Source organism: Salmo salar, chromosome 17, assembly GCF_965601325.2.
Source record: "Salmo salar chromosome 17, fSalSal1, whole genome shotgun sequence".
Classification (NCBI taxonomy): Eukaryota; Metazoa; Chordata; class Actinopteri; order Salmoniformes; family Salmonidae; genus Salmo; species Salmo salar.
In genome coordinates, this window is record NC_138307.1 from 86,225,081 (window position 1) to 86,234,367 (window position 9,287).

The window sequence follows — 9,287 nt, forward strand, 5'->3', positions numbered from 1 at the left end:
GTTGCTGATGTACTCAGAGCCAGATTCATTGCGGTGAAGAAACTAACGCCCATGGGCGTGGCGTAGAGTTTGGCCAGGAGCATGGAGTTTGGGTTGCCAGCCAAATGGTGAATGATGGGACAGTAAAATACTGATACACACCTTTCTGGAGAGACGATGTTCTGTACTCTGCTCCTGAATATGGGCTTACTCAGGCTGTATGAGTAGAAAGACATAGTACAATGATTAATGACAACTGTGGCTGTACAGTATACATAATACACATACAGTATCTGTGTAGCTCTTAGTGTTGGGCACCGATATGGAAACTCTATATCGATGTCAGTTGCATTTTTTTCAAACTGAAATCAATATCATATCGATTTTTATGAGTAACGTAATTATACATCATATTGGTTTTATGAATAACCTGAGGGTGTGCTAGCGAATCCGATGCCTCTTCCATAGAGCTAAAAACCATTGATGTTACAGATGCTGTGAGACATGCAAGCTGAGAACGGATCAAAGACTGTTGTGTTGTGGACAAATGGTTTCCTCTATATTTTTTTATTTACATTCCAAGTAGAATAGCAGCCTTTATGAGTATTATAATAGTAATAACACTGTATCTAAAGATTATTAAAAAACAATATCCATCCTGAACACTTAACTAACTCTCCCAACTTCACACACACACAGGAGGGGGAAGCGGCAGCAGAGGGAGAAAAATATTATAAAGTAGAGAATCCCACACACACGTGCAGAAGGTTAATTTGTTTTGCCACCAGGAAGAGGAGTCCGATGTTTTCAGCAACTCAGCCAATCCATTGGGAATAACATTGCAACTGTGTCAGTGTTTCATTGTCTGTTCACTTCCATGGCTTTGTGAAGTCCAGACAACTGCATGCTGATTTCCCATTAGGACAACTGGGAATTTTCTGTCGGCATAACTTTATTTCAACAAACATAATTGTTAATGGATAGTTCATGGATAGCCTACTCACAGACACAATGAGAGAACCAATACATGATGGTTTAACCTTAATACACATTGGAAACTGTTGAGCATGAAAAACCCAGCAACGTTGCAATTCTTGACACAAACCGATGAGCCTCTCACCTACTACCAAACCCCGTTCAAAGACACTTAAATCTTTTGTTTTTTCCATTCACCCTTTGAATGGCACACATATGCAATCCATGTCTCAATTCTCTCGAGTCATAAATCCTTCTTTAACCTGTCTCCTCCCCTTCATCTACACTGATTGAAGTGGATTTAGTAAGTGACATCAGTAAGGGATCATAGCTTTCACCTGGATTCACCTGTCAGTTTATGTCATGGAAAGACAGTGTCCTTAATGTTTTGTACACTCAGTGAGTAAACGCAGCATGTAAAGTGTTGGTCCCATGTTTCATGAACTGAAATAAAACATCTCAGAAATGTTATTTCTCTCAAATGTTGTGCACAAATGTGTTTACATCCCTGTTGGTGAGCATTTCTCATTTGCCAAGATATCCATCCACCTGACAGGTGTGTCATATCAAGAAGCTGATTAAAGATCATTACACAGGTGCACCTTCTGCTGGGGACAATAAAAGGCCACTCTAAAATGTGTAGTTTTGTCACACAACACAATGCTACAGATGTCTCATGTTTTGAGGGAGTGTGCAATTGGCATGCTGACTCCACCAGAGCTACTGCCAGAGAATTGAATGTTCATTTCTCTAACATAAGCCGCCTCCAATGTTTTTTTAAAGAATTTGGTAGTACGTCCAACAGGCTCCAAGTGTGAGCCAAGTCAGGAAGAACTGGTACTCACTAAGCAAGTAGTGTGACGTCCGATACACACATATGGTTTTGATTAAGTATTGTAGTTTGTTAAACCATTTTTTCACAATGTGAAAACAACCAAACCAAATGGAAAAAATACTATGGAACAAATAATCAAACCTTGATTTCACTATAGCAAACAAACTGTAAGAAAATGCCCCTTTTTTATGCATGCCATTGTGATAACAACAGACTGATCCAAATTGCTAGTTGGGTCATGGGGTTGGGATTTTCCGATGGGTCTGGGTTTGTTGGAACCAAAGCTAATGGTTGTTGGTTTGCTCTTAGTGGGACTATAATTTGTTGGTTTTATCCAGTTGAACCTCTGAACCAGTTTGAAAGCAATGGGAAGCTTGTTGATGGCCCATCAGCAGGCCGTTAAGTATGCTACGTTGAAGGCCTATGAGATGGTTTTGTTCCTCCAGGAACAGTCATGTTTGCTCTCTTTCATAATAGTGTAGGGTAACAGCAACGATGAACCAATATCACAATGTGACTTGTTCACATCCTTATTGGTGCTCACCATTAGTAACTGTGTACAGTACATCTCTGTTATCCTGTCTGGGCTAGGGGGCAGTATTTTCACGGCCGGATGAAAAACGTACCCAATTTAAAACAGGTTACTACTCTGGCTCAGAGACTAGAATATGCATATTATTAGTAGATTTGGATAGAAAACACTCTGAAGTTTCTAAAACTGTTTGAATGGTGTCTGAGTATAACAGAACTCATATGGCAGGCAAAAACCTGAGAAAAAATCCAACCAGGAAGTGGATTGTAGTTTTTCAAGACTGGGCCTATTCAGTATACAGTGACTTAGGGTTCAATTTGCACTTACTAAGGCTTCCACTATATGTCAACAGTCTTTAGAACGTGTTTCAGGCTTTTGCAGTCAACAGAGAGCGATCAAGACCTCCTGGAGTCTGATGACCGAGAGAATGACAGGCCACAATTACGCGCATTCATGTGAGGAGGTAGTTGTGTTCCAAAACGTTTTTCAAGACACTGGAATCGTCCGGTTGGAATATTATTGAAGTTCTAAGTTAAAAAGGCCCTAAAGATTGATGTTTTCCAACGTTTGACATGTTTCAACGAACGTAAATATAACTTTTTGTCGTGAAATTTTCTGTGCGCTTCCTACATTTGGATTAGCTTACTGAACGCACAAACAACAAGGAGTTATTTGGACATAAATTATGGACTTTATCGAACAAAACAACATTTGTGGACCTGGGATTCCTGGAAGTGCCTTCTGATGAAGATCAAAGGTAAGTGAATATTTCTAATGCTATTTATGATTTTAAATGACTCCAAAATGGCGGGTATCTGTATAGCCTGGTGTATTTTTCTGAGGGCAGTACTCAGATTATTGCAAAGTGTGCTTTCCCCGTGAAGCCTTTTTGAAATCTGTCACAGCGGTTGCATAAAGGAGATGTTCATCTATAATTCTTTGAATAACAGTTTAATATTTTATCAACGTTTATGATGACAATTTTTGTAAATTGCTGTGCTGATTCACAGGCAGTATTGGAGGCAAAATATTTTCTGAATGTCACGCGCCAATGCAAAATGCTGTTTTTTGATATAAATATGAACTTTATGGAACAAAACATACATGTATTGTGTAACATAATGTCCTAGGAGTGTCATCTGATGAGGATCGTCAAAGGTTAGTGCTTCATTTCACTGTGTTTTGGGTTTTATTGACATTGTCTATGTACTCTCCTAACATAATCTAATGTTTTGCTTTCGCTGTAAAGCCTTTTTGAAATCGGACAATGTGGTTACATCAAGGAGACGTGTATCTTTAAAATGGTTTAAAATAGTCGTATGTTTGAGAAAGCTGAATTATTACATTTTGTTGTTTTTCAATTTGCCGCCCTGATATTTCACTGGCTGTGTCCCGCAGGTGGGACGCTACCGTCCCACCTAGCCCATAGAAGTGATGTCATCTCTGAAAATGATCTAACGGGTAACATTAAGGAAATAGAAAGGAGTGTTTATTAAAAGTATCAAGTACCATGACTTGTTGCGAGAATTTCTCAGTTTATATCAAATCAAATTTATTTATATAGCCCTTCGTACATCAGCTGATATCTCCAAGTGCTGTACAGAAACCCAGCCTAAAACCCCAAACAGCAAGCAAAGCATGTGAAAGAAGCACGGTGGCTAGGAAAAACTCCCTAGGAAAAACTCCCTAGAAAGGCCAAAAACCTAGGAAGAAACCTAGAGAGGAACCAGGCTATGAGGGGTGGCCAGTCCTCTTCTGGCTATGCAGGGTGGATATTATAACAGAACATGGTCAAGACGTTAAAATGTTCATAAATGACCAGCATGGTCAAATAATAATAATCATAGTAGTTGTCGAGGGTGCAACAAGCACGTCCGGTGAACGGGTCAGGGTTCCATAGCCGCAGGCAGAACAGTTGAAACTGGAGCAGCAGCACAGCCAGGTGGACTGGGGACAGCAAGGAGTCATCATACCAGGTAGTCCTGAGGCATGGTCCTAGGGCTCAGGTCCTCTGAGAGAAAGACAGAAAGAGAGAAAGATAGAATTAGAGAGAGCATATTTAAATTCACTCAGGACACCGGATAAGACAAGAGAAATACTCCAGATGTAACAGACTGACCCTAGCCCCCCGACACATAAACTACTGCAGCATAAATACTGGAGGCTGAGACAGGAGGGATCAGAAGACACTGTGGCCCCATCCGATGATACCCCCGGACAGGGCCAAACAGGCAGGATATAACCCCACCCACTTTGCCAAAGCACAGCCCCCACACCACTAGAGGGATGTCTCCAACCACCAACTTATAATAATATTCCACCTGCCCTACCCAGAACGTAATAATATTCCACCTGCTCTACCCAGAACGTAATAATATTCCACCTGCCCTACCCAGAACGTAATAATATTCCACCTGCCCTACCCAGAACGTAATAATAATCCACCTGCCCTACCCAGAACGTAATAATATTCCACCTGCCCTACCCAGAACGTAATAATATTCCACCTGCCCTACCCAGAACGTAATAATATTCCACCTGCTCTACCCAGAACGTAATAATATTCCACCTGCTCTACCCAGAACGTAATAACATTCCACCTGCCCTACCCAGAACGTAATAACATTCCACCTGCCCTACCCAGAACGTAATAATATTCCACCTGCTCTACCCAGAACGTAATAATATTCCACCTGCCCTACCCAGAACGTAATAATATTCCACCTGCCCTACCCAGAACGTAATAATATTCCACCTGCTCTACCCAGAACGTAATAATATTCCACCTGCCCTACCCAGAACGTAATAATATTCCACCTGCCCTACCCAGAACGTAATAATATTCCACCTGCCCTACCCAGAACGTAATAATATTCCACCTGCCCTACCCAGAACGTAATAATATTCCACCTGCTCTACCCAGAACGTAATAATATTCCACCTGCCCTACCCAGAACGTCAAAATATTCCACCTGCTCTACCCAGAACGTAATAATATTCCACCTGCCCTACCCAGAACGTAATAATATTCCACGTGCCCTACCCAGAACGTAATAACATTCCACCTGCTCTACCCAGAACGTAATATAGATTCTTTCCAGACAAGGCATTTTTTTAGTTGCTTGCATCTTTTTATTCAGACCTTATTTGGAAGTACATAAAGGTCGTGACGGCAGTAATGACGATAGTTGCTCAGAGAAACTCCATTCTCTGGAAGCTAATTCCCATATATATTTTGACATTATTAAGCTTGAAAAGCTGGTGAATGTCAAATTGAAAGGCTGCTTCCTTGGTTTAAAGTGGAACTGACTGCGCTTTAGAAACATGAAATCATATTAAAATCTGTTCATTTACAACCCAGGAATTTCTGACAAGAGAGCACTTAGATTTGGTAATTTTCACGGTTTCATAAATTCATAGAATGTTTGGGAATTATGTATAGTAAGTCATTTGTGAAAATTCCATAGCAATATAGAGTGGGAAAGTGGCCTTGCGTTTGGACAATTTAATAGACACTGCAGTAAATAAACCATCTTTCTTGTCCAGGACCAGAGTCTATGCAGACTGGTGCACCATAGCCAATCAGAACTACAGTAGGACTATATACAAACATGCCATTTGCACACAGGCCTGTCATCATTCACTATGAACTGGACTGTGTTTACAGGCAGTAGGGCCTGCCATCATTCACTATGAACTGGACTGTGTGTTTACAGGAAGTAGGGCCTGTCATCATTCACTATGAACTGGACTGTGTGTTTACAGGAAGTAGCAACATAGCGACTTTAGGTCAATAGAACACATTCACCAAAAGCCACAAAATACACCTGAATGGATTTCTGTAAATATGTAAATACCATGGGAGTCCTCTTACATTTGGGAACTTTTATAGTCCTGTTGATCAAACAATCATGACAAGGTAGGCTATCTTTTCCTATATGCACATCGACAACAAGATCAACAACTAATGCTAGTCAGAGCAAGATTATCTCAAATCTAATGGAGGAACATTAGATAAACCCTCTCAAACTGTTTCAGCGAGTTGGTCATCAAACCTGCACTGATAAGCAACGGGGAATTGTAGCCTCCTCGTCCTTCTGCTGCTTGCCTGCCAATGCATGCTTGTCCCAACCAAGCACCCAGGCTAACTGGCTAAAGTTGGGCGGCAGGTAACCTAGTGGTTAGAGTGTTGGGCCAGTAACCGAAAGGTTGGTGGATCAAGTCCCTGAGCTGACAAGGTTAAAAATCTGTTGACAAGGTAAAAATCTGCCCCTGAACAAGGCAGTTAAAACCTGTTAGGGCTAGGGGGCAGTATTGACACAGCTGGATAAAAAAACGTACCCGATTTAATCTGGTTACTACTCCTGCCCAGTAACTAGAATATGCATATAATTATTGGCTTTGGATAGAAAACACCCTAAAGTTTCTAAAACTGTTTGAATGGTGTCTGTGAGTATAACAGAACTCCTATGGCAGGCCAAAACCTGAGAAGATTTCAAGCAGGAAGTGGCCTGTCTGAGAAGTAGTGTTTCATCTTGGCTCTTTTTATTGAAGACTCAGGATCTGTGCAATAACGTGACACTTCCTACGTCTTCCATAGGGTCTCAGAGCCCGGGAAAAAGTTGAACGATATCGAGGCAGGCTCTGGCTGAAACACTTTATCGCTTTTGGCAAGTGGCCACTCAGAGTACTATGGGCTTAGGCGCGCGCCCGCGTCGACCGAATGCTTTCTTTTCTTTTGTCTGTTTATCTAAACGCAGATTCCCGGTCGGAATATTATCGCTTTTTTATGAGAAAAATGGCATAAAAATTGATTTTAAACAGCGGTTGACATGCTTCGAAGTACGGTAATGGAATATTTAGAATTCTTTTGTCACGAATTGCGCCATGCTCGTCACCCTTAGTTACCCTTTAGGATAGTGTCTAGAACGCACATACAAAACGCAGCTGTTTGGATATAACGATGGATCATTTTGAACCAAACCAACATTTGTTATTGAAGTAGAAGTCCTGGGAGTGCATTCTGACGAAGACAACAAAGGTAATAACATTTTTCTTATAGTAAATCTGACTTTGATGAGTGCTAAACCTGCTAGGTGTCTAAATAGCTAGCCCTGTGATGCCGGGCTATCTACTGAGAATATTGCAAAATGTGCTTTCACCGAAAAGCTATTTTAAAATCGGACATATCGAGTGCATAGAGGAGTTCTGTATCTATAATTCTTAAAATAATTGTTATGCTTTTTGTGAACGTTTATCGTGAGTAATTTAGTAAATTCACCGGCAGTGTTCGGTGGGAATGCTAGTCACATGCTAGTCACATGCTAATGTAAAAAGCTGGTTTTTGATATAAATATGAACTTGATTGAACAAAACATGCATGTATTGTATAACATAATGTCCTAGGTTTGTCATCTGATGAAGATCAAAGGTTAGTGCTGCATTTAGCTGTGGTTTTGGTTTTTGTGACATTATATGCTAGCTTGAAAAATGGGTGTCTGATTATTTCTGGCTCGGTACTCTGCTGACATAATCTTATGTTTTGCTTTCGTTGTAAAGCCTTTTTGAAATCGGACAGTGTGGTTAGATTAACGAGAGTCTTATCTTTAAAATGGTGTAAAATAGTCATATTTTTGAAAAATTGAAGTAATATCATATTTAAGGTATTTGAATAACGCGCCACAGGATTCAACTGGCTGTTGAGTAGCCCATAGAGGTTAACAGACTGTTCCTAGGCCGTCCTTGTAAAGAAGAATTTGTTCTTAACTGACTTGCCTAGTTAAATAAAGGTTAAATAAAAAATAAAAGTTGGCTAGCTAGCTACACAAATGAGAGAACACCTCACTCTGCCCATTTGACTCACCCCAGAATGCAAACACCCTTGTTAGGCTGTTTGCATGTTATTTAGCATGTTTGTGACTGACTTACTTTCATTGCCTACATTTACTGACACCAGTCATATTCAGCAGGTGTTGCATTGGTCAATTCATCAGTTATTTTGCGCTCTGGCGAGAGTGCTCTGAAATCGAAGTAAATATTGTGAGATTTGGCCCTTCATAATGGGGCGCTAAGCTTTAAGCTATACTTTTAAGCTATTAAGTATAATGGAGTATAATAAACTGAAGAACTTGTGCTATGCATAGATGTGAGCATGCGAGGGAAGTGGGGTGCGATCTAAACTGTGTTAAATGCAACAGCTTAAAGAGTGTGAAAGAACAATGGAAATACACTGAGAAAGAACATAACAGGAAACTTCAGTGCAAACAACGAGAGCGCCAACCCGAGACCCTGCTTCTGCAAAGATGACCACGGAGCTACAGCGCTAAGGGGCTGGACTAGCTTTAGCGCCAACACCAGCGATAGGCCAGTAAGTTTAAACCATGCTGAGCCTCTACTCTAACAGGCCTGTTCGCAAACAGGAACTATCTCTGTTAGAGTATAAGTCAAGGGGATGTTGGGGTGTTGGGACTTCTCTGTTTTCATCCTGCGTGATGTTACAGTGAACCCGTATATACGGAATTTGCATTTACCATTTATTAACTGATGAATAAATATTGACATTAGTATAAAATATAATTGACTCTTTGTTCCTATATCAGATTCGAACACATGCAGCCTTAACAATAGTCAAGAGTGAATTTGCAAAACGCAAGAGATATGCTAACTGGATAACAGTCGTTCAATTTCAGAATAGCTAAACGATGAACATGTCTTGCTAGCAAACCAAATGACACCTGCATCCCCATCTCTGTAGCCACCGGAAAATTCAGTCACTCACCCACTCCTCCGATGACATCCTCCTAGCAGCTAGCTAAGTTCAGTCTCTGTGTTTTAGCTTGCTACATAAATAGATACGCTAGCCTATCAGCCACATTTTAACTGACTTGTGACCACTGGCCTTGGCCTTACTAGTTTGATTGTATTGACATTCCCAGCCTTAGTTACATTCGTCAAATTCTGTCCAAA